The following is a 23516-nucleotide window of genomic DNA, read 5'->3' as shown; positions in this document are numbered from 1 at the left end:
TACGGTTTAATTAAATAACGTCCATAATTATTTAATTAAATTCAACTTCAACAACACTAAAATCCACAACTTTACTTAATCCTCTTAACCTACCATTTAATAAAAACTCAACAAACACCACGTGTCAAAACCTCTAATTAATTAAATATTCATCCAAGAAATATTTAATTAATTTTAATTCCCACTTAAATCAAATAATTCTCATTAAATGAATTCAAAATAACGCCCAATAAATTAAATCTAGATAAACAAAATTAAGATAACTGACTCCAAAATTATCTAAATTTTTGGGGCGTTACAGAAAATAGGGTTTCAAAAGGGGTTTCTTGATTGAAGATGAAGGGATGAGAAAAGTGAACAAGATGGTGTTTTATAGTGGTTCAGCTCTTAGCCTACATCCACTCTTCAAAGGTAAGAATCCTTTTATTCAATATTCTTTCTTACAAATAGATTCAAGACAAAAATTGAATATTTTCACACTACAGCTCCTTGTATTTATTCTGTAGTTTTTCTTCTCAAGATTACAAGACTTTAATTTGTTAATTTGTTGAAGATAACTTTCTGTTGTAACAAAATTAGTTTGTAACTGATTTGATTATTTCTTTAACAGCTGTAGAAATAAAGTTGAAGCCCTCTTGCAGAAGATAGTTCAACAAAACTCAACAGATTTGTCTTATATTAACAATATTTATGCTTAGATCAAATGATCATAAAAAACTAGTAAACATTATGAATTAATTTCATAAATAAATATACACATTCTGAATCTTTTTTTCAGAAATATATTTTATAATTAATCGCATGTTATCTTGAAATTATTAATTTTTTAGTTACTTGAAACTAAACATTAATTTCAATTTTTTTGTATTAATGTTTTTGGACAATTCAATTTTAAAAACACAAATATCTTGAAATGTAAATACATAACCATAAAGAAAAATAATTGATTTCCAACAACAAAATATAAATAAGATAAATAATTTTTCCTAGATAACGTAATATCAACTAGACAAGAAGATGTTCAATTTGATCACATTCTTCATTCACCTTCGTTTCACAAATCGAACGATCATGTTCTTCATTGAGGTCCTCATGATTTCTTTTACAAATGTTAAGGTGAAGTAGATTTGATTGGGAGAAAAACATTTGTAAATTCCTATATTTTTATGTATACGAACACACATTAAAAAATATTCAAAATATTAAAAAAAAGGAATGACGGAGTGAAAAATAAGTAGTAAAAAGAATAAAAAGTAAAAGAAGAAAAATAAATATTTGATAAAGATTGCTCGATAAACACTAAATAAACATTTATTCTAAAATTTGGTTGAATGTGTTTTTTTAGAATAATTTATTTTATAATTTCATTTTTTTAAAATAATTTTAAATCAAACCCAAACACCTTAATTTATTTTAAAATAAATTATTTTAAAAATTAAACAATTTACTAATCAATCCAAACTCACCCATAATCTAACATTGCGGTGAGTGGTCCAGCGCAGAAGAGAGAAGACAAAATTATGTTTCATACAAAGGAAAGAAAAGGACATGCATTACCCTTATTTTAAATTTACTAACAACCACAAATTGTCTGTTTATGATTTCGCAGCAGACACCACGTGGGCTGCTATCAAATCAGTCTGTAGTCAAAGTTCCCATATTTCCAGTTGTCAACTTCCAACCTCTTCCCTCGGACTTTTCACTCATCTTTCTACAAATTTTATCATCCTCTTGGACATATTTCTTACTTTTTAATTGTAATATTATAATAATAATAATACAAATTATTTTAGATGACAAAATCAGATATATTATATATTTAAAATATAATAAAATTTTAAATTACACAGTTATTTATTAACTAAAATTACTCTATTTTATAAATATTTTAGTCCATCTACTATATTTAGGTTAGATTGATTTATAATTTTGATATCTATTATTAGTTATCAAATTCTCTATCAACAATTATCTTTTAGATTTAAAATCTTGAATAGTCTCTAAATTTTTATGAAAGTGGAAGTCTCTTAACCTTGGTCGGTAGCAATTTAATCACTCACTTTCTATTTTATAACAATTATGTTTTCAAATTTTAATGGGTAATAATTTAGTTATATGTAGTTTTAAATTTGGAAAAATTTAATCTTAACATACAAAAATTGTGATAGAATTTGGTGTCGGTAATATTTTGTTCAAGGATGTTATCGCTGCTGTTGTAGAGAGAAAGATGTTCCACAGATTATATTGTTGCTTCTGTCAAATATATTTTTCTTATCTGGATAAAATAACTCTTGGTGTTTATTTGTTGAAGATTTCTTTCCTTCTCAACGTGGGTGCTTATTTGTTTAAGTATTGAGATATATTATTTTTCTTCTTTTCTCATAATACTTGAACATGGTTCCCTTTTTCAAGTTGCCCCTTTGAAGATTTTTGTACCTGTGTTAACCCATGTGATTGTGAAGTTCTTATAATTTGTACATCTTAGGTGGTTTTCTATATAATATTAAATTGTTGTATTTAACTTGTGAAGAGATTATTCTCACACTTAGGGGAGTCTAATTTATGTAAACCAAGTATAACATCGTAATTGTTTGACTTCATATTATTTGAAATATCTTTTTTCACCAAACTAGGTCATACTATTGCACCAAACTAGGTTACCAAGATATGTGTTCTATTTTTGCTTTATTTTTATGATTTTTTTTTCTCTTAGAATTCTTATAACATTGGGTGTAACAAGTTTTATAGTTTCACTACAAGAAATAGCATCTTTCCCGATGCATCATTGCGTCGGAATATGGTCCAACGTACGTCAGGAAAGTGTCTCCTGACGCTGGAGAGTCTGTTGGGAGACAAATTTCAGACGTCGAAGCAGACCAACGTCGGAAAAGGGTTACTCTTGACGTCGGGGTAGGTCACGTCAGTAGTAAGGTTCTCTTGACGTCCCTTATCCGGCGTCGGAAGTAACCCTTTCCCAAGGCGACATCGGGAGACCTTTTCCTGATGTTTTTCCTTAAACGTCGGAAATGATGCTGTAACGCCCAACAATTCGATATCTCTTTTGGGTTTTGTCCATTGTCATTAATGTTAAGTGGGGTTATGGAAATTTTAGATTTATTGGAAGAACCTTACCATTTGGATTTTCTTGAGTAATTAAAGTTGGGAATCCTCATTTGTTTAGGATAATAAGAATCATTTTTCCATTTATTTATTTATCTTATTATTTTAATTTTATTTTGTTGGAAATAATTAGGGAAGCCCATATTAAACAAAAATTGGTTGTTTTGGTGAGATTTGGAGAGAGAGAGAGAGGGGTTGTTTTGGGTTTTTAAAAGGAAAGAAAAGAGTCATTTTTTATATAAAAGGGCCTTGGGACTCGTGCGTAAAGAGGGAGAGAAAGAAAAAAAAAAAAAAAAAAAAGGAATTTTTTTTGGAAACCCTAGCCGCCGCACGCCGCCGCCGCCGCCGCCGCCGCGTACCCGAGCCGCCAAGCCCTCCTCCTTCTGTTCGTCAGCTCAGCCGGATCGTTGCAGCCGCCAGCCGTCGCGTGAAGCCTCGTTCTGCTGCGTCGTCGAGCAGCTCAGCCGAGTCGTTCGCAGCCGCCAGCCGTCGCATGAAGCCGCATTCTGCTGCGTCGTCGAGCAGCTCAGCCGGATCGTGCGCAGCCGCCAGCCATCGCGTGAAGCCGCGTCCTGCCGAGTCGCCGAGCAGCAGCAGTTGACGATCGTCAGCCGCGCGCCTCCAGCCGTCGAAGCCGAACCCACGTTTCGGCCGACGCCCGAACCCGAAACCGATCCGCGCCCGCTCGCCCGAAACCGACCCGCGCCCGCTCGCCCGAAACCGAACCCGCTCCACGCTCGCGCACGCCCGCTCCGAGTCGTAAGCCGAGCCCGCGCGCGCCCATCCCACGCCACGAGCCGCGCCGGTCTGCACCACAAGCCGCGCCGCGCCGCGCTTCTGCGTAGCCGAGCCGCGTCTCCCTCCTGCTGCAAGCCGAGCCGCACGCGTAATCCCTGTGCCGAGCCGAGCCGCGCCTGCGCCAAGACGAGCCGGTCCCTGTCCTCTTCCAGCCGAGCCGCCAGGACTAATTTGGCTCCTTCCACCTAATTTTTGGTAATTAAATCAATTATTTTGGCATTATCCAGTAAGATTCAATATTTTGGGCACTAGTTAATTTAATTTGGAATTAAATTAGATCATTTTTCCTTAAGGGACGTCTTGGACCAAGTAACTGCTGCAGCGGGGGATTTCTTCAGTAGGGGCTTGAGCACTGCAATCTCCTTCTAGGGTAAGTCATTTCGAATGAGTTTTGAACCGTTAATCATGGGCGACCTAATTACGAATTTTGGCATATTAAACAGTTAGGACCTCGTCGCTTGGAAAGCGTACTGCCTCGCGGTTAGGACTCGTCAAGTAAATCTCCAGGTAAGAGATTCTACTACTAGCTCCATGCTTAGAAATATGAGATGATGTATACTCCAATTTTGCATGTTGAGGATTGGACGGTACGATGCCTAAAATCAATGTTAGTATGATGTAAATGACGGTATGGTTATACTATAGCCTGTTATGTGTGGCGAGAGCTGTTATAGCTATACGACGAATGTCGAGACGGAGAGGGCAGAGATGATTTATATGATATGTTATGTGCTGATGCCATGTGTATGTATACTGCACTTAGGGTACCTGTTAGCTTGATCTGTTAGAGTCGTACCTGCATGGGTGTCCTTCGGGATCACCACCTATTGAGGACTGTGTGGTCCGACGGGACGCCAGTCTAGCATGGATATAGATATGACTCGAGTGACTCGACGGGGTCCTCGCATCCTGACTGTCCTAGGTGTCCCCCGGGGCACCGAAGACCAGAGTTACGTTCCTACGGGAGCGCATGATTGCACGTGTTCGGGAACGTGCCAGAGATTGGGTACCAGTTACCAGGACTCTAACAGGAAGTTAACAGGCACCTAGTGGGACTAGTAGTGGGTCCCTTACTGAGTATTTTTATACTCACTCTCTTCGTTTTATGTTTTCAGGTAGAGGACGGGGCAAGGGCAAGGGCAAGCTGGCGAGCGACCCGAAGTGAGACCATGGAGGGCCATAGGGACTACCGCTTCCGCTTATTCTTATTTCAGATTTTCGCATTTGAATTTGAGTACTTTTCATCACCTACCATCTTTTATGTAGATAGGGCCCGAGTAGGATTTCAGAACGCTTTTACATTTTTGCATGACTACCTTGTTTAAATTTTATAAATAAAATTTCTTAAACCGTATGCGTTTTGAAATTTTTTTTTTATGACTTAAACCACTTGTTCTATATTTGGTAATGACTTCGATTCAGTATACGGAGTTGGGTCGTTACAGTTGGTATCAGAGCACAGTGTTTTAGGTTCTGTAGACTGACCTACGATGTAAGTCATTTTTTTTGTTTTGGTTTTACTTCACCCTATGGCTATACGGTCCTTCGGCACTCGCCAGGTATGTCTAAAGCCTTGCTAATGTTAAGATTACAATTTTGCCTGAATAGTCTAAGACCTAGATATAGGGTGTTAAGTTCTTGTGGTGAAAAGTTTGTTGGTGAATTTTAGGGAGAATGCCGCCACGTAGGGGTGCACGCCGAGGAGGTGGTAGGGGAGGCAGAGGAGCCGGTCGTGGCCAGCCGGAGGCGCCACCTGTTGCACCGGCAGTCGACCCAAACGCACCGGTCACCCAGGCGGATCTCGCCGCGATGGAGCAGCGTTATCAAGACATGCTGCAAGCTGCTTTGGCGCCCTTCCTTGCCGCCCAGCAGAACCAGGCCGCCCCTGCTCAGGCCCAGGCCGCCCCTGTTCAGGCTCAGGCCGTCGCTCCTCCAGCCCCTGAGGAAGCTCAACCAGTACCAGTTCAACTGTCGGCCGAGGCGAAACACTTACGGGATTTCAGGAAGTATAATCCCAAGACCTTTGACGGATCCATGGACAACCCCACAAAGGCCCAAATGTGGTTGACGTCCATAGAGACTATTTTCCGGTACATGAAGTGCCCAGAAGACCAGAAGGTGCAGTGTGCAGTCTTCTTCTTGGAGGACAGGGGCACCGCCTGGTGGGAGACCGCTGAGAGAATGCTGGGGGGCGATGTCAGCAAAATAACTTGGGAGCAGTTCAAGGAGAACTTCTATGCTAAGTTCTTCTCTGCAAATGTGAAGCACGCCAAGCTGCAAGAGTTCCTAAACTTGGAGCAAGGCGACATGACGGTGGAGCAGTACGACGCCGAGTTCGATATGCTGTCCCGCTTTGCTCCCGATATGGTAAGGGATGAGGCTGCCAGGACGGAGAAATTCGTTAGAGGACTCAGGCTAGACCTTCAGGGCATTGTCAGAGCCCTCCGCCCAGCCACGCATGCTGATGCACTACGTATAGCACTGGATTTGAGCCTGCCTGAGAGAGCCGATCCGTCTAAGGCTGCCGGCAGAGGGTCAGCCTTGGGATAGAAGAGAAAGGTGGAGACGCAGCCTGACGTAGCACCGCAGCGAACACTAAGGTCAGGAGGTGTCTTCCAGAGACACCGACGGGAGCTTGCAGCAGCCGGGAGGACTCTGAGAGAGCTACCCGCTTGTACTACCTGCGGGAGAGTCCACGGAGGTCGTTGCTTAGCTGGAAGTGGAGTCTGCTTCAGATGTAGACAGCCGGGGCACACTGCTGATGTGTGTCCTCGGAAACCCTTTGAGACGACACCGCCCCAGCCTTCTGCTCCCCAACAGGGGAGAGTTTTCGCCACCACCCGGCAGGAGGCCGAGCGAGCTGGCACAGTGGTGACAGGTACGCTCCCAATTTTGGGGCATTATGCTTTTGTGCTATTTGACTCTGGGTCATCCCACTCGTTTATATCCTCCGTTTTCGTTCAGCATGTGGGTTTGGAGGTAGAGCCTTTGGGTAGTGTTTTGTCGGTTTCTACTCCATCTGGGGAGGTCCTGTTGTCCAAAGAACAGATAAAGGCATGTCGGGTAGAGATAGCGAATCGTATGTTAGACGTGACCTTGCTAGTGTTAGACATGCAGGATTTTGATGTGATACTAGGCATGGATTGGCTGTCAGCCAACCATGCAAATATAGACTGTTTTGGCAAGGAAGTTGTCTTTAACCCTCCCTCCGAGGCTAACTTCAAGTTCAGGGGGGCAGGCATGGTATGTATACCCAAGATCATCTCAGCCATGAAGGCTAGTAAACTGCTCAGCCAGGGAACTTGGGGCATCTTGGCAAGCGTAGTGGATATTAGAGAGCCAGAAGTTTCCCTATCGTCTGAACCAGTGGTGAGGGAGTACCCCGACGTTTTCCCAGACGAACTCCCAGGACTTCCGCCTCCCAGAGAAGTAGACTTCGCCATCGAGTTAGAGCCGGGCACTGCCCCTATCTCGAGGGCCCCTTACCGAATGGCTCCAGCCGAGCTAAAGGAGTTGAAGGTCCAGTTACAGGAGTTGCTGGACAAAGGCTTCATCCGGCCCAGTGTGTCGCCTTGGGGAGCCCCAGTATTGTTCGTGAAGAAGAAGGATGGGTCGATGCGCCTTTGTATTGACTACCGAGAGCTGAACAAGGTGACAGTCAAAAACCGCTACCCCTTGCCCAGGATTGACGACCTGTTCGATCAGTTGCAGGGAGCCACTGTCTTTTCCAAGATCGACCTGCGATCAGGCTGTCACCAGTTGAGGATTAGGGACGGTGACATTCCCAAGACGGCCTTTCGATCGAGGTACGGACATTACGAATTCGTTGTGATGTCTTTCGGCTTGACTAACGCTCCTGCAGTATTCATGGATTTGATGAACAGGGTGTTTAAGGACTTCCTAGACTCGTTCGTCATAGTCTTCATTGACGACATCCTCATTTACTCAAAAACTGAGGCTGAGCACGAGGAGCACTTACACCAGGTTTTGGAGACCCTTCGAGCCAACAAGTTGTATGCCAAGTTCTCCAAGTGTGAATTCTGGTTAAGGAAGGTGACGTTTCTTGGCCACGTGGTTTCCAGTGAGGGAGTTTCAGTAGATCCCGCAAAGATTGAAGCGGTGACCAACTGGACTCGACCGTCCACGGTTAGTGAAATTCGAAGTTTTCTGGGCTTGGCAGGTTACTACAGGAGGTTCGTGGAAGACTTCTCACGTATAGCCAGCCCGTTGACCCAGTTGACCAGAAAGGGAACCCCTTTTGTCTGGAGCCCAGCCTGCGAGAGGAGCTTTCAGGAGCTCAAACAGAAGCTAGTGACTGCACCGGTCCTGACAGTGCCCGATGGTTCGGGAAACTTTGTAATCTATAGTGACGCCTCCAAGAAGGGACCGGGCTGTGTCCTGATGCAGCAAGGTAAGGTGGTTGCTTATGCCTCCCGCCAGTTGAAGATCCATGAGCAGAACTACCCTACCCATGACTTGGAGTTGGCAGCTGTAGTCTTTGCACTGAAGATATGGAGGCACTATCTGTACGGTGAGAAGATTCAGATTTACACCGACCATAAGAGCCTGAAGTACTTCTTCACTCAGAAGGAGTTGAACATGAGGCAGAGGAGGTGGCTCGAGTTGGTGAAAGACTACGACTGCGAGATCCTATACCACCCAGGCAAAGCAAATGTAGTGGCTGACGCGCTGAGTAGGAAAGTGGCACATTCAGCAGCGCTAATCACCAAGCAGACCCCCTTACTCAGGGATTTTGAGAGAGCCGAGATTGCAGTCTCAGTAGGTGAGGTTACCGCACAGTTGGCTCAGTTGGCAGTTCAGCCAACCTTGAGGCAAAAGATCATTGCTGCTCAGCTGAATGACCCTTACTTGGCAGAGAAGCGTCGTGTGGTAGAGACAGAGCAAGGTGAAGACTTCTCCATATCCTCTGACGATGGCCTTATGTTTGAGGGACGCCTGTGTGTGCCGGAAGACAGCGCAGTTAAGACGGAGCTTTTGACTGAGGCCCACAGTTCCCCGTTTACCATGCACCCTGGGAGTACGAAGATGTACCAGGACTTAAGGAGTGTCTATTGGTGGAGGGGCATGAAGAGGGATGTGGCAGACTTTGTCAGTAGATGCTTGGTGTGCCAGCAGGTGAAGGCACCTAGGCAGCATCCAGCAGGGTTGTTGCAACCCTTGAGTGTGCCAGGGTGGAAGTGGGAGAGTGTGTCGATGGATTTTATTACGGGACTGCCCAAGACCCTAAGGGGCTACACGGTGATCTGGGTTGTGGTCGACAGACTCACGAAGTCGGCCCATTTCGTGCCAGGGAAATCCACTTACACTGCCAGTAAGTGGGGGCAGCTATATATGACAGAGATTGTGAGACTACATGGAGTACCCGTATCCATCATTTCAGACAGAGACGCCCGTTTCACATCGAAGTTCTGGAAAGGACTTCAACTTGCACTAGGTACGAGGTTGGACTTCAGCACGGCATTCCACCCTCAGACTGACGGTCAGACAGAGAGGCTGAACCAGATTTTGGAAGACATGCTGCGAGCCTGCGTACTAGAGTTTTCAGGAAGTTGGGACTCCCATCTGCATCTGATGGAGTTTGCCTACAACAACAGCTACCAGGCTACCATCGGTATGGCACCGTTCGAGGCTCTGTATGGCAAGTGCTGTAGATCCCCTGTCTGCTGGGGCGAGGTTGGAGAGTAGAGGATGCTAGGCCCCGAGTTAGTGCAGACGACCAACGCAGCCATACAGAAGATCCGAGCTCGTATGCTGACAGCCCAGAGCAGACAGAAGAGTTACGCTGATGTACGACGTAAGGACCTCGAGTTTGAAGTGGGAGATATGGTCTTTCTGAAGGTTGCACCCATGAAGGGTGTTCTGAGGTTCGCGAAGAAGGGGAAGCTGAGTCCACGCTTCGTAGGGCCGTTCGAGATATTGGAGCGGATTGGCCCCGTGGCTTACCGCTTGGCGCTACCCCCATCTTTTGCTGCAGTGCACGACGTGTTCCATATCTCCATGCTGAGGAAATATGTCGCAGACCCAACACATGTGGTGGACTTCGAACCACTGCAGATTAGCGAGAACTTGAGCTACGAGGAGCAGCCTGTCGAGGTCTTGGCAAGGGAGGTCAAGAAGCTTCGCAGTCGAGAAATTCCACTGGTCAGAATCCTTTGGCAGAACCATGGAGTGGAAGAGGCCACGTGGGAGAAAGAAGAGGATATGAGAGCCCAGTACCCCGAGCTGTTCGAGGATTAGAACTTTCGAGGACGAAAGTTTTTTTAGGAGGGAAGATTGTAACGCCCAACAATTCGATATCTCTTTTGGGTTTTGTCCATTGTCATTAATGTTAAGTGGGGTTATGGAAATTTTAGATTTATTGGAAGAACCTTACCATTTGGATTTTCTTGAGTAATTAAAGTTGGGAATCCTCATTTGTTTAGGATAATAAGAATCATTTTTCCATTTATTTATTTATCTTATTATTTTAATTTTATTTTGTTGGAAATAATTAGGGAAGCCCATATTAAACAAAAATTGGTTGTTTTGGTGAGATTTGGAGAGAGAGAGAGAGGGGTTGTTTTGGGTTTTTAAAAGGAAAGAAAAGAGTCATTTTTTATATAAAAGGGCCTTGGGACTCGTGCGTAAAGAGGGAGAGAAAGAAAAAAAAAAAAAAAAAAAGGAATTTTTTTTGGAAAACCTAGCCGCCGCACGCCGCCGCCGCCGCCGCCGCCGCGTACCCGAGCCGCCAAGCCCTCCTCCTTCTGTTCGTCAGCTCAGCCGGATCGTTGCAGCCGCCAGCCGTCGCGTGAAGCCTCGTTCTGCTGCGTCGTCGAGCAGCTCAGCCGAGTCGTTCGCAGCCGCCAGCCGTCGCATGAAGCCGCGTTCTGCTGCGTCGTCGAGCAGCTCAGCCGGATCGTGCGCAGCCGCCAGCCATCGCGTGAAGCCGCGTCCTGCCGAGTCGCCGAGCAGCAGCAGTTGACGATCGTCAGCCGCGCGCCTCCAGCCGTCGAAGCCGAACCCACGTTTCGGCCGACGCCCGAACCCGAAACCGATCCGCGCCCGCTCGCCCGAAACCGACCCGCGCCCGCTCGCCCGAAACCGAACCCGCTCCACGCTCGCGCACGCCCGCTCCGAGTCGTAAGCCGAGCCCGCGCGCGCCCATCCCACGCCACGAGCCGCGCCGGTCTGCACCACAAGCCGCGCCGCGCCGCGCTTCTGCGTAGCCGAGCCGCGTCTCCCTCCTGCTGCAAGCCGAGCCGCACGCGTAATCCCTGTGCCGAGCCGAGCCGCGCCTGCGCCAAGCCGAGCCGGTCCCTGTCCTCTTCCAGCCGAGCCGCCAGGACTAATTTGGCTCCTTCCACCTAATTTTTGGTAATTAAATCAATTATTTTGGCATTATCCAGTAAGATTCAATATTTTGGGCACTAGTTAATTTAATTTGGAATTAAATTAGATCATTTTTCCTTAAGGGACGTCTTGGACCAAGTAACTGCTGCAGCGGGGGATTTCTTCAGTAGGGGCTTGAGCACTGCAATCTCCTTCTAGGGTAAGTCATTTCGAATGAGTTTTGAACCGTTAATCGTGGGCGACCTAATTACGAATTTTGGCATATTAAACAGTTAGGACCTCGTCGCTTGGAAAGCGTACTGCCTCGCGGTTAGGACTCGTCAAGTAAATCTCCAGGTAAGAGATTCTACTACTAGCTCCATGCTTAGAAATATGAGATGATGTATACTCCAATTTTGCATGTTGAGGATTGGACGGTACGATGCCTAAAATCAATGTTAGTATGATGTAAATGACGGTATGGTTATACTATAGCCTGTTATGTGTGGCGAGAGCTGTTATAGCTATACGACGAATGTCGAGACGGAGAGGGCAGAGATGATTTATATGATATGTTATATGCTGATGCCATGTGTATGTATACTGCACTTAGGGTACCTGTTAGCTTGATCTGTTAGAGTCGTACCTGCATGGGTGTCCTTCGGGATCACCACCTATTGAGGACTGTGTGGTCCGACGGGACGCCAGTCTAGCATGGATATAGATATGACTCGAGTGACTCGACGGGGTCCTCGCATCCCGACTGTCCTAGGTGTCCCCCGGGGCACCGAAGACCAGAGTTACGTTCCTACGGGAGCGCATGATTGCACGTGTTCGGGAACGTGCCAGAGATTGGGTACCAGTTACCAGGACTCTAACAGGAAGTTAACAGGCACCTAGTGGGACTAGTAGTGGGTCCCTTACTGAGTATTTTTATACTCACTCTCTTCGTTTTATGTTTTCAGGTAGAGGACGGGGCAAGGGCAAGGGCAAGCTGGCGAGCGACCCGAAGTGAGACCATGGAGGGCCATAGGGACTACCGCTTCCGCTTATTCTTATTTCAGATTTTCGCATTTGAATTTGAGTACTTTTCATCACCTACCATCTTTTATGTAGATAGGGCCCGAGTAGGATTTCAGAACGCTTTTACATTTTTGCATGACTACCTTGTTTAAATTTTATAAATAAAATTTCTTAAACCGTATGCGTTTTGAAATTTTTTTTTTATGACTTAAACCACTTGTTCTATATTTGGTAATGACTTCGATTCAGTATAAGGAGTTGGGTCGTTACAGATGCACAACGCCCGATGCCGTATTGGGTCGGGAGATCATTTTTTTTTTCTTTTCTTTTTCCAATTATTATGCTAAAGAAAAATTTCCTCCGCTATGCTTTTGAGTTCCAACTTGATTTTAAATTCCATAAACTTTTCAAATAGAACAAAAAGAACAAATAGAAAAATAAAATCTTAATTCATAAAATTAAAACATAATTAAAAAAAAAAAAGTGTCTTTCTATTCAATTTTAACAATTACATATTTTTTGTTTGAAACAACTACATAGAAAAGAAAAAAAGAACATCATTTGTCATTGGCCAACGCTACGTGAAAAACTTAAATAAAAGCTTAATGTGTAAAAGAAATTTAGCTTTAAAAATTTGTTAGAACAAACTAACTACTTCATAAACTAGAATCTAAGAGAAATCCTTATAAATACCTTGTATCTATGAAGATCAAAGTGCAAAAAATAAAGATCTTGCTCCCATGCATAGTGGATGTAGGTTTGTTAAAACCAAACCACTTTAAAATCTCTTGTGTTGATTCTTCTTCTCCTTGCTTCATCTTCATCTTCATAATCTCACAATCATAAAAACTTCTTCAAAATAAAATTAGCATATACACAGAAGAAAAGAAAGAAGAAGGAAGCTTGAGATTATTTTTTTCAGCAAACCCTTTACGAACATAGTAAGAAGAAATGAGTAACAAAGAAGAGAAAAGTAAAGTAAGAAAGAGAAGAGGAGGAAGAAAACGTAAAGAAAATGAATAGGTAAAGCTGCTTTACCAATTTACATTCAAAACGTGGCCAATATTTGATCATACACGTGTCAGCTGCTACAAATTGGTATCAGAGCCTGCTAAGAAAATCAAGAAAGCTCTAAGATTCAGATTCTTGATTCAAAGAAACTCAAAATGGCAGTCACAAGATATGATATTGAGAAGTTCGATGGTAAGGGAGATTTTACCTTATGGAAAGCAAAGATCAAAGCCATTGTTGGCCAACAAAAGGCATTGAAAGCTCTCACGAATCCATAAAAGCTACCTAAAACAATGACTCAAGAAGAAAAAGAAACTATGGAAAATGCAGCCTATGATGCCGTAGTTTTAAACCTAAGTGACAATGTTCTTAGGGAGGTCATTGGTGAAGAAACAGCTTATGGAATGTGGAAGAAATAGGAAGAACTTTATTAGTCCAAAGACTTACCAAACTGTGCATACGTGAGAGAGAGGTTCTTTACCTTCAAGATTGATTGCAATAAATCTTTGACAGAAAATCTTGGGGAGAATTCAAGAAATTGTCTTCAGATTTCAGAGAATTGGGGGACAAGATTGGTGATGAAAATGAATCGTTTATTCTACTTAATTCACTTTCAGAAGCATACAAAGAAGTAAAAATGACTCAAAAATATGGAAGGATGAAAATCAGCACAGATGATGTCATATCAGCAATAAAAACTAGAGAATTAGAGTTAAATTCACAGAAGAAAGATCAATTAAATGATGAAGGTTTATTTTCAAAAGGTAAAAGCAAAAACCATTTTGAAGAAAACAAAAATCAGAAGTATAAATCAAAGGTTGAATGCACCTTTTGCCACAAAAAGGAACATCTAAGACAAGACTATTTCTTTCTAAAGAAAAAGAAAAATCAAAAGAAACAAAAGGAAAAGCCAGCAAGAAAAACCAAAGGCAGAAGCATCAGTAGTAGATCAAACTCCATTTATGTATTCAGATGCCTTAACCATCTCAAAAAATTCAATGAAAACAGAAGGTAATAAAGAAACTCATGACTGGGTTCTTGATTCAGGGTGTTCATTTCATATGACACCATTAAAGGGTTGGTTTACAACATACAAAGCTTGGGATGGAGGCCTAGTATACATGGGAAATGACAATGCTTGCAAAATTATAGGTATTGGTTCTGTTACACTTATATTCAAAGATGAGACAACAACACTTCTTAGGAATGGAAGACATGTTCCATCCTTGAAAAGAAATTTAATTTCTCTTGGTATGCTAAACTCTATAGGCTGCGAATACAGACGCTCTGCTAGAAAGTTTGAAATAATTATTAGAAACTCCAAGATTGTTCTTGTTGGTACAAAAATAAATGGACTCTTTCTTATCAAAGAAGTGTCCATGAATCATGCTGCATTAATTGTCTCTAATGATAAACTAACTGAAGGAGATTTGTGGCATAAGAGACTTTCCCATATAAGTAGAAAGGGATTGAAAATATTTTCAGAACATGGTATTATTCCTAAAGAAGTAGCTGAAAAACTCTCTTTCTGTGAGCACTGTGTAATTAGTAAGTCCACAAGGCAAAATTTTCAAAAGGCTGAACACAACACCAAAGACATCCTAGAGTACATCCATTCCGACCTATGGGGACCCTCACAAACACCATCTTTAAACAATTCCAGGTATTTTCTAACCTTTACTGATGATTATTCTAGAAAAAGTTGGGTTTACTTCTTAAAAACTAAAGACCAAACTCTAGAAAAGTTTAAAGAATGGAAAATCACGATAGAAAAACATACTTCTAAACAGATTAAATGCTTAAGAACTGATAATGGTTTAAAATTTTGTTGTGAGGAGTTCAATAATTTTTGTAAAGAACATGGAATAAAGAGACATAGGACTGTTAGATATACCCCCAACAAAATGGTGTTGCTGAAAGATTAAATAGAACAATAATAGAAAGGGTTAGATGTCAAATGTCAAATGATTTAATCCCAGAAAATTTTTGGCAGAAACTGCTTCCTATACTATTTATACTTTTAATAGGTGCCCTCATCACTCTACAAACTTCCTAACACCTGAAGAAAAATGGTCTAAACACCCTCCAAATTTACAAAACCTTAGAAATTTTAGTTGTACAGGGTTTGTCCATCAAAGTCAAGGAAAATTAAAACCTAGAGCAATAAAATGTATGTTCCTAAGATTTACAGAAGGTGTTAAAGGTTTTAGAATGTGGCATCCTATAGAAAAAAGGTGTATAACTAGTAGAGATGTGGTTTTTAAGAAAGATATTATGTTTATGTTTGATAAATCTAATGAAACTTTTGATTATGATTATAAACCTAATAAGATTGAGGTAGAGCACCCACCAAACTATGAATCAAATAAACTTCATAGTACCACTGAGGAAGAATTAGAGTCAAGTAGCTCTATTCTACTTATTCCAGAAGAAGTTTCTCAAGAAGAAGAAGACTTATCACATTATTCATTGGTAAGAGATAGACAAAGAAGGACTATAATCCCTCCTTCTAGATACAGTGAGGCTGATTATGTAAACTTTGCTCTAAATGATGTGGATCATCTAAATGATGATGAACCGAAAACATTTGATGAGGCAGTAAGCTGTCCTAATGCTAGACATTGGATAAATACCATGAATAAGAAATGGAATCCCTCTCTATTAATAATACTTGGACTTTGGTGAAACTACCTAGAGATCATAAAACCATATCTTACAAATGGATCTATAAACTAAAAGGAGTCCCCAGTTTTCAACCTCCTAGATATAAAGCTAGGCTTGTTGCCAAAGGCTTTACCTTCTCACCAGTGGTTAAGCAAACCTCCATTCGAATGCTTCTTTCATTAGTTGTTCAAGAAGATTTAGAACTTGAACAACTTGATATTAAAACAACATTCTTACATGGCGATTTGATAGAAGAAATCTACATGAACCAACCACAAGGATACATTGAAAAAAGTAAAGAAGACCAGGTATGTCATCTTAAAAGGTCCATTTATGGTTTAAAACAATCACCAAGGTGCTGATATAAAAGGTTTGATGATTTTATCTCTAAACTTAGTTTTCGCAAAAGTTTCTATGATAGTTGTGCATTTATAAATTCAGGTTCCTATTCTTCTAAGGTCTATTTACTCTTGTATGTAGATGATATGTTGCTTGCAGGAAAATCTAAAATTGATATTAAAAGAGTAAAGACAACATTGAAGGAAGAATTTGACATGAAGGAACTTGGAGAATAAAAAAGAATTATAGGCATTGACATCTCTAGAGAAAGAACAAAGAGAATTCTTACTATAGATCAAAGTAACTACTGCTATAAGGTACTTAAAAGATTCAGTATGTTAGATGCTAAGCAAGTAGTTATTCCTCTAGCACAATACTTTAAACTATCAGCTACAAATTGTCCAAATCCAGAAGATCAAAACCATATTAAATATATGGCAAACATACCCTACTCACAAGTGGTAGGCAGTATAATATACCTAATAATTTCCACTGGACCAGATCTATCTTATTCATCTAGTTTAATAAGTAGGTACATGGCTAACCTAGGTAAAAGGCATTGGGAAGCAGCCAAATGAGTACTTAGGTACCTAAAGGGATCTATGAATGCTCAATTAATGTATAAATTATGTGCTAAAGATTTGTTTGAGCTCTATAGTTTTGTAGACTCGACTATGCGGGGGATTTGGACAAGAGGTCACTAACAGGATACTGTTTCCTAATTGGAGGTAATCTCCTAAGCTGGAAAGCTTATCTACAACTAGTGGTGGCCCTATCATCTACGGAAGCTAAATATATAGCTCTTTCAAAAGCTATCAAAGAAGCTATTTGGTTAAAAGGACTCCTAAAGGACTTTGGCATATCACAAAAATCTATAAAGGTTTTCTGTGATATGGTACTTTTATTATCACATAAAACCTTTATAGATTTTTGTGATAATAAAAGTACCATTCATATCACAGTAGAACAAAGGACATAGATATTAAATTTCACTTCATCAGAGAACATATTGAAAAACAAGAAGTGGAAGTGCTTAAAGTTCATACCAGTGAGAATGCAACTGATATGTTGACAAAGGTAGTCACTCGAACGAAGTTTCTCAAATGCCTTCAAACAATCGGGTTTTTGGAACCCGAAAAGGAGTGACTGCAACAACAAATGGGACTTAAGATCTTCACAAATTTTTTAATCTATATGTCTTTTAAGGTGGAGATTTGTGAAAAACTTAAATAAAAGGTTAAAAATTTGTTAGAACAAACTAACTACTTCATAAACTAGAATCTAAGAGAAATCCTTATAAATACCATATCTATGAAGATCAAAGTGCAGAAAATAAAGATCTTGCCCCCATGCATAGTGGATGTAAGTTTGTTAAAACCGAACCACTTTAAAATCCCTTATGTTGATTCTTCTTCTCCTTGCTCCATCTTCATAATCTCACAATCACAAAAACTTCTTCAAAATAAAATCAACATATATACAGAAGAAAAGAAAGAAGAAGGAAGCTTGAAATTTGTTTTCAACAAACTCTTCACGAACGCAGTACGAAGAAAGAAGAAACAAAGAAGAGAAAAGTAAAGTAAGAAAGAGAAGAGGAGGAAGAAAACGTAAAGAAAAATAATAGGTAAAGCTACTTTACCAATTTTACATTCAAAACGTGGCCAATATTTGATCATACACGTGTCAGCTGCTACACACCATTTTCCAACAAGTCCACACCTACAATTGTCATGCATGGATATGCCAAAAATGAAAGAAACTTCAAAGAAATCAAAATGCATGGATATGCCAAAAACCAAAACTTAGAAACAAACAATAATCAAACGACAACCCCCAAGTACCAAATCTCTCAAATTTCACTCTTTCTACAAATGTAACCAACAAAATAGACTCAATTTACACATATACTCAATTCGGCATGCCACCTTACGTAACCAGACTTGATAAATGTTTAACACCCCCCCCCCCCCAACGCTCACCCCATGAGCAAACTACATCTATTAAGCTACTTAATCTCGCAGCTTTCACTAAAGCTAAGTTTAAATAAAGACTACCATAACTACAGGATAACCAGAAAATAGAGATTATCATAATTCAAAAGCTAAGTTTAAACTAATGCTACCATAATTATATGATAGTCAGACCCAATAATCTTTTGAAATTAATTTCTTAATCATGAATAAAATACAACTAAACTTTTCAAAAATACGTACCGTAAATTTAGGGTCCTCTATTTGCCTAAGTCATTTCCTCAACCATCTTCTTCATTTCTTCCATTTCTCGGGCATGCATCTCCGACAATTCTTCTTTGTTTTTTAAGCATAAGTCGTTGTCCTTCTCCAAGTTCTCTAATCCAGGATTGCATCATCTCCCTCTCGTGCATTTCTTAAGTTGATGTACTCGATGAACTGCAACTACCCTTCTGCGACTTAGGCTTGGGGCCAAAACAAAGGCCTTTTGAGTAGCTCGGTCGTCTACCAAAAATGATCTCGCATATCTTGTCCCCGAAGAGTGGTTAAGAACATTCTTGGATGGGTGCGGACTGGAATTCCAGTATTTGATTCTACATCCTAAGTGTTAAGTTATGAACTCAAAATTAAAAGTAGAAAATAAAACAAAATAAACCATAAACTTACATGCATATAATTTATTATCTCATTAAGCATATAATTTATGTTTAATAGTTCATTGTTACGAGGTTTTTTCAAAAAATATAAAAAATTGATAAACTATTTACATTCCATAGAACAAAATCAGTACAAGAGAAAATTAATTACATTTGATTTTTCTATGAAATGTAAATATTTTGTCAAATGTTCTATTTTTGATAATTTACCTTGTTATTAATTATTATATTATTGTTATACGAATTATAATAATAATCATAATATGAGATATTTTCTAATAGTTCACAAGTATATGAACATGAAGTTAATAGTTTGATAGATGGTAAATTTTTATAAATATAACAAATTATTAAAATATTTACGGTTCAGGTAATAAAGCAGTTAGCCACATTTTAAATATTTTAGGTTTGCCCTTTCGTCTTTATTCTCTTATCCGCTGCGATTTTTTTCTATCGTCTTTCTTCCTTTCCACTTCTTTTTTTTTTTGCCGCGATTTCTTTCTATTGTCTTTCTTCTTTTCCACTTTTTTTTACGTCATTTAGATTTAGGTAACAAAATCTGATTTCTTTCTTTCGACTTTCTTCTTTTTCTTTTTTTTTGCTGCGATTTTCTTCAATCGATTTTTTTCTTTTCCTCCTCTTTTTTTACGTCGTTTAGATTAGGGTAACAAAATCTAAAAGATTGTGTATAAAGATCAGTCTTGAAAAAAATCGTTTAGATTGAAGTAGCCAAATATAAACGATCATGTAAAAAAAATAAACGATTGATAAACGATCGTATACCAAAAGAATTAAAAACAATCGCTTAGACAAATCTAAACGATTGTGCACCAAATAATCTTGAAAAAATAAATGATCGTGTAATAAATTTTGAAAAAAAAAATCATTTAGATTTGGGGTAGCAAAATCTAAACGATCGTGTAGTCAAATCTAAACGACCAAATCTAAACGTCCTGTAATCAAATCTAAACGATTATGTAACCAAATTAAACGATAGAATTGAAAAAAATAAATATATTATGCGAGTTGTTGACGGGGCATTTTTAATATTTTCCATTGTGAGCCTATGAGCTTTTTCTATTTTTGAAATTATTCTACATGATATAAATATTTTGTCGCTTTGTTATATTTTTGAAAAAACCCCTTAATAAATTTTAATTAAAGTTTAATTTTTAATCAAGCCAACGATATAATAATCTATTGGCATTAAATTTAAGGTCCCATGTTATAAATTTGAAAATTTAGGGTCAATTATTTTTAAAAAATATTGAGTTATGAATTTTTTTTCTCTTTTAGTTTCAAAAATTCATTTGACGTTCGAAGTTATTGGTTAATTTATGTTTCAGTTTTCAATTTTAAATTAAAATATTTACACATTGTATAAAATAATTTTGAAAACGGAAAAACACACATAATAAAAAATATCAAAAAACTCGGGTGATTAATTGGCACCCATCGTGCCTAATATATTTAGTAAACAATCATTTAGATTTAGCTATTATTTGGTACACAATCGTTTATATTTGGTACACGATCGTTTAGATTTAACTATTAATTTGTTATTTATATTTAATCATTTAAATTTAGGTAGTCAAATCTAAAAGATTTTTTTTGTAGACGATCGTTTAAATTTGGTACATGATCGTTTGGATTTAATTGTTTAAATTTTAGTAGCCAAATCTAAAAGATTTTTTTAAAAAATTTGTTTGGTCGATCGTTTAGATTTAACCAAATCTAAACGATTTTTTTAAGATCATTTGCTATTTTGTTATTTTTTGTAACGACCCAACTCCTTATACTAAGTCGAAGCCATTACTAATTAAAAAGGGTAAATAAATTTATAGAGTTTTTTTTAAGAAAATATAGAATAAGACAAAAACCTCAAATTTTCATTTAAAAAAAAACATAAACAAGAAAAATGTGAAATAAGTATAAAATAAAGTCCTAACTCGGGCCCTATTTAGTTTTAAAGAAATAAAATAACCAATAAAGAATGAATTGAAAATGCAATACTAAAATTCAAATTTTGACATAAGCGGAAGCAACGTATCCCTATGGCCTGCCACGATCACTTCTGGTCACTCGCCAGCTTGTTCTTGTTCTTACCTCTACCTCTGCCTGAAAAAATGGAAATGGAAAGAGGGAGCATAAAAATACTCAGTAAGGGACCCACTACTAGTCCCACTAGATGTCTGTTTACTTCCTATTAGAGTCCTGAAAAGTGGTACCCTTGAACTGGCACGTGCCCGAACACGTGCAATCTGTGCCCCGTAGGAACAAGCTGGTCTTTGGTGATTCCCAAGGGAACACCTAAGATGATCGGGCTGTAAGTGGTCCCGTCGGATCACTCACGTCATGTCTATGTCAATGTCAATATCAGACTGATAATCCCATCAGACTACGCAGTCATAAGTGGGAGCGACCCTGTCGGGTCTCTCCATCATGTCTATGTCATAATAGTGGTGATCCCGAAGGACACTCATGTGGGTACGACTCTAATAAGAAGCTAACATACACCCTACCCATAGCATGTACACAACATCTCATCAATCACATCATAACTTATCATAACATGTCATAATTACGTCAAATCATGCTATAGCATATCAAACCATAACATATTATATCACGTCATTCTCAACCACAAAAAACTATGTCATTAGAGCGAAGGCGATAGCATCGACGTGCTAATCACGCTAACCATAGAGTCAATCGGTAAGCACAATTTCAATATCAGTCTCTCTCTCTCTCAATAACCTCGAGTTATATACTTAGCTATCAATCGTGCGTAACCATATATTCATACATGCCATTTCTGTAATGTAATTCGGAGGTCTAGTAGGAGAATCTCTTACCTGGAGGTTGCTCAACAAGTTCTAGCAGTAAAATCGCGCTCCCCAAGCAGCGAAAGTCCTAAATGGTTAGGAAACCACAATTTAATAATTTAACCCTCAAAGAATTTAGGTCTAAAAATCCACTTGAAGTGACTTATCCAAGATCAAGGTCGACTCGGTTTGGACTTAGTTGGACAAATTCCCAGCTCGGCTTCCAATTAACTAGTCAATTTAATCCAACAATTACTTAGTTAAGGTCAAAATAACCTTAGCTGGATAGATTAAAACCAAAATCAAACCTACCGAGGCTTACCGAAAAATATGGATCAAAATAGGGTTAAAGGAGCTTGGCGACTCCATTGGCTCGACTGGAGAGAGGAATCGGCTGGTCGGCTCGGGACAGGTGAAACGGCTGGTCTGGAACGCGGCGCGACTTACGACAGAAGGCGCAGCTCACGCGGGCGTGCAGCTCGGCTACGTGGTGCGACGCGCGTGCGGCTCAATGCGGATGGGTGCGGGTGCGGCTTGGGTCGCGGAGAAGAGACGTGGGTCGGGTCGGCTTCACGCGGTATTAGGGTCGTGGGCGCGCAGGTCGAGCTTCCGGGTTTGGGCGACAACGAAGACGAAACGCACGGGTCGGGGCAGCGACGCGGAGCGACTGGAAGCGAGTTCGACGATGGAGCAGCTGGACGCGCGATCGACGACCGTGACGGCGAGGCAACGACCGGCGGCTGGCGGAGAGGTGCTGACGGAGACGCGGCTGCTCGGCGACGGCTTCCAGGCGGAGGAGACGCGGGTCGGGCTTCGATCTGCGGAGGACGGAAGGCTGGAAGCGCGGGTCGATGGGCATTTCGCTCGGTTGCGCGATCGATTGGGTAGGCGGCGGCAGAGTGGCGGCTAAGGTTTTTTTTTCTTTTCTCAATGAAGGGGATGGTGGTTTGCACGGGTCTCAATGATCCTTTTAAAGAGAAAAATAATAATAATATTCTTCTTTTCTCTTTCCCTAATTTAATCAATTAAATCCACTTAATCTCTTTCTTATTTAAACCCAACAATCTCCATTATAAAAATCAAAATCAACCAATCACCTCAATCTTTTTCCCAAATAAATATCACTATTAGATAATTTCTTGATGTCTAATAAAATAAAATGTTCATAAATCACTTAATTCAAAACATCCAAAATTAAAATAACTACACTTAAGATAATAAATTAAATTCCAAATCTTGGGGCGTTACATTTTTGTTATATGATCGTTTAAATTTGGTTATTCAATATCGAACGATTTTTTTAATGATCTTTAATATTTGGTACACGGTCTTGAATTGAAAGGAAAATAAAAATCGTAGAAGAAAGAAGATGGAAAAGAGGTGCCAACAAAATATTTAAAAAAATTGCAGAAGAAGAGAAAAAGACAATGAAAAGAAAAAAAATGCAAGAAGAAAGTCGATAAAAAGGAAGAACAAATCTGCAATATTTTTTAAAAGTAGTCAATTTCATGGACTTTTTCATTTTGTTATACGAATTATAAATATTTGGTCGATTTGTTATATTTATGAAAATTAACCTTTAAGATTCCAAAATAAAGCCTTTGTTATTAGAGAAGGGTAGGGTGATGTCTATCCTTTGTTATTACAAAAGGGTTAGGTTGATGTCTCAATTTGCATTTCTTTTTGGTTTGGTTGCGCAACATTTATTTATTTTCCCATCAATTTAGTATGTTCTTTTCAACAAACCTTATTCAACGTACTCGTTTATCTATGTGCTGGGC

At 39.9% G+C, this 23516-nt stretch overlaps 3 long non-coding RNA genes across 4 annotated transcripts; 2 read left to right on the top strand and 1 right to left on the bottom strand.

Annotated features, from left to right (window-relative positions):
• Positions 1-4064: 4064 nt before the first annotated feature.
• Positions 4065-5227, top strand: LOC127149447 (uncharacterized). Its single transcript, XR_007821050.1, has 3 exons — positions 4065-4288; positions 4362-4425; positions 5034-5227. It is a non-coding gene; the product is annotated as an uncharacterized LOC127149447 (long non-coding RNA).
• A 6092-nt stretch (positions 5228-11319) lies between these two features.
• Positions 11320-12406, top strand: LOC127149448 (uncharacterized). The gene is made up of 3 exons (XR_007821051.1): positions 11320-11467; positions 11541-11604; positions 12213-12406. It is a non-coding gene; the product is annotated as an uncharacterized LOC127149448 (long non-coding RNA).
• A 556-nt stretch (positions 12407-12962) lies between these two features.
• LOC107990540 (uncharacterized) lies at positions 12963-17781 on the bottom strand. Of its 2 annotated transcripts, none has more exons than XR_007821048.1 (4): positions 17589-17781; positions 17331-17430; positions 13309-13381; positions 12963-13122 (listed from the first exon to the last, which is right to left on the bottom strand). It is a non-coding gene; the product is annotated as an uncharacterized LOC107990540 (long non-coding RNA). The 2 variants fall into 2 exon arrangements; XR_007821047.1 differs by having other exon boundaries at positions 13309-13378.
• Positions 17782-23516: the final 5735 nt, after the last annotated feature.

The sequence above is a fragment of the Cucumis melo genome, chromosome 5 (assembly GCF_025177605.1).
Source record: "Cucumis melo cultivar AY chromosome 5, USDA_Cmelo_AY_1.0, whole genome shotgun sequence".
NCBI lineage: Eukaryota > Viridiplantae > Streptophyta > Magnoliopsida > Cucurbitales > Cucurbitaceae > Cucumis > Cucumis melo.
Note: the sequence above shows the minus strand (reverse complement) of the source record. Positions and strands in the feature narration are given on the sequence as shown.